The sequence below is a fragment of the Corvus brachyrhynchos genome, unplaced genomic scaffold, assembly GCF_000691975.1.
Source record: "Corvus brachyrhynchos isolate BGI_N302 unplaced genomic scaffold, ASM69197v1 scaffold66, whole genome shotgun sequence".
In the NCBI taxonomy this organism is placed as follows: Eukaryota; Metazoa; Chordata; class Aves; order Passeriformes; family Corvidae; genus Corvus; species Corvus brachyrhynchos.
The window spans coordinates 3,248,965-3,252,264 of NW_008238440.1; positions in this window are offsets into that span (position 1 = coordinate 3,248,965).

Below are 3,300 nucleotides of genomic sequence, written 5' to 3' on the forward strand. Positions count from 1 at the left end.
TACTTTAACCATTAATAGTTTATAAAAATTAAGGTCTCACTCCAGAAATGCTGCCAGTCTGTCAGGAAACCTGAAGGCCTCTGATATATTTTTTTTTCATCAGTTTCATATAAAATCTGGCTGTATTTGAATCGTCCCCTGTGCAAGTTCTTTTCTGTCACTGGCTTCTACATCTCATGGCAACTCTTCTCGGGCAGGAGCCTTCCCAGGGCCTTGTTTTACCCTCCCTTTTGCCAGCCCAACCCATTTAAACCAAGTTGGGCTTGCACAAGGGTTTCATGAGCCCTAAGGTTCCTCCCCAAGCATTTTGATCTCCAGTTTGCATCTCTTCCTTACTACCATGCAAAAGTTCACAGTTCCAGTGAGGAACTTTGCACCTCTGTGTATTTATAAATATTTTACCATCTTCAGAGGCTCTGCAGATTCACAAACACTTCATAAATAAAACAGTAATAAAATGGAGAGATACTGACTTGTGCATTCATTGGTAAAACACAAACAACAATGAATTAGGGAGTTTGTACTTCAAGGTGAACTAAGTATTTCTTGTTAGTACACAGTGGTGTCAGAAAGATAAAATCAATGTTCAATCGATTCACAATTATATTTTGGGTTGCTGCCATGCTGGCTTTTCCTCATTTGTGGTTTGGTTCAGGTGAACAAAGGCATGGCTGGATTCTCATTCGTGCCTGCACTAACAGCACTGCAGGGCTGCCTTCTCCCCCCTCTATCAAAAGCCTCTTTTAAAAACCGTCCTGAGAGTAAATGACAAATACTTTACTTCAGTGTAAGAAATAAGAACTAAATCATAGAACTTCTAACCTCTACAAGGGTTACACTGACCAGCAATCCTTTAAATAGTCAATGAACTACTCTGCAGCATGGAGCTTTCTTACATTTCCCTTTTCTTTGCTCCTTCCATGACATCTGATGCACACACCGAGCTCTGCCACTACAGGTCGTGGCCCCTACACCAAAAAAACAGATTTTATGCCTGGTCCCCCACATGGCCCTGGATTCTCCTTGCCTCAGGAATAGATATATCCATGTTTCATGGGATACAGGTGGGTCTGACCATCCAAACACAGGATTTCTAGCACCAAGTGCAACACCCATGTCAAAGAATGGACCTACAATATATAAAAGGATTGTAACTATTCTGACATGCAGATTTACTGTTATTGCTGGTGGTAGTGGTGGTGGCATTCTAAATGCTGTATGTGACATAACTCAGTATTTCTTTCTGTGTATTTCGGTATATTTATAGTTATGTATCTGCAGGCACACATATGTTATTATTTGTTAGTAATCCATTGGCCATCCTTAACTCCAAAAGTGCCATTAGACTTCATAACAAATCCATACAAGGACCCATGGAAATAAACACTGAGACTCCACAGTCACTGTCAGATGCTCGAAGGTCCTTGAAAGGGCAACACAAATTAAATTACATAATTAGCTATAAATTTAGTTAAGGAGCCAGAGAATGAGAGGGAAAAGAACATAGAGATGAAATTTTCCATTCCACATCCTTAAAAATTGGCATCAGGAAGATTGAATGCAGTTAGGGGAAATATTGGATTTTCAATAAGAATCTTGGACCAAATTATTTCTTAGCATATATACAGATATTCAAAAAAAAAAAAAAAAAATTACAGCAGGCACTGGCAGAATAACTCACCATCTTCCTCAAAGGTCTGCAAGCAGGTAAATAAATAAGAAACTAAATCTGGTCCCAGAGCCCAAGAGCACCTTTTGTTCCACAGAATAAGACAGCTGGCAAGGCTAAAAATCAGAGAAATAGCCTCTGACAATTTGGGCATGACATAAAATTCCTGTAGAATCCTTTCCTGACATAGCAGTTATAAAAAGAGAGCCTCTTCATTCCAGGCCTTATTTCTTTACATGGCAGGTAAAAGAACAGGACTTCTGCCTTTGGGTCTTCAGGCTGCTGTGAAATATTTGTTACTGATATGCTTCATCTGCATTAATAATTTAAAATTATTTTTCCTCTTGACAAATTTTATGCCTAAAGAACAAAAACACTTGATTTAAACCTCTAGGAAATATTATTCAAAATAAATTTACCTGTCCTATAAATGCCAGCTGAAAAATGTTATACAGTAAATGTATGTATTTAAAATTCCACCCTTTTCATTAAAATAGCTTTCAGCACAGAGAAAATTCCTTTGTTAGTAATTCTACAGTAAGTTCAAAGTCAGAAAACATCTAAAACCTGGCAAAAATCTGTTTGTTTAGGTTTTTTCAGACAATTTGAAAACTTTTCCTTCAACAGATTCTTTTTATTACATTTTAGAACCCAGAGAGCTGTGAAAGCATGAGATGCTTCCTATCAACTCCAGAGCCTCTTTTCCTGACCTCTTTTGCTCTCAGCAGCAGGCACAGTTTCACTCAGCCTGTTCCACCACACCATGGAGACTCCCAGCAAGGAATTCCCTGAGCCCAGAGCCTGATGTAATCAGCTTTGCCAGCAGTGGCAGGGCACTGGGAATGCCCAGCACGGGGCAGGATGAGCTGGCCTGAGGTGACGTGAGGGCAGAAAGCTCTGCAGACTCTACAGCAGTGGGGAAATCTCACTGCTCCCAGACTTTCCATGCAGAAAAGACTTTCCTGTTCCCATGACTGGTTTTGCTCCTCATTTTTTATCTATGGTATTTTATCTATGGCTAATTGTATAATCCAACTGGCATTAATTTCATTACCACATTTTCCACGAAGCAAAAGAAAGACGTGGTGAGCAGTATCCCCCAAACATCTCGCTATGAATACAGAAAAATTCTCAGTCAAAAAGTGATCTCATTATAGCAAGAAAATTTATTTTGCCTTACAAAGATTGGCTACCACACTGCAGCTTCCACTGAGCTCCAAGGATCCCAAAGCAAACCCCAGGAGATGGGAAGCTGAGCCGAGGTCTGTCACTGCACTGACAGCAGCTTTATAATGAAGTCCCTCGACTGGAGAAAATATAAAATCATCCAAGAACAGAATTATCTGTCTTCAGCAAAGGTTCCTCACTGGGTTTTTTTTTCCTCATCAGTAAATTGGCCAACAGGCATTGTGGACAGCAACTCTATGCAGCTCCATCCATAAGCAATACCATTCCAAACCTTACCTAAATGTGCTTGGGCTCCCAGTCAGTCACACTCCCCCTTTCTATAGACTGGGGAAAAAATGAGAAGGTGGCAGAATTCAGACTGGAACCATTCAGGTTCACACAGGCACTGCCTTGGTCTCCCTTGCTCTGTGGTGTCCCAAGAAAGACAGACTAACCCAAAGTCA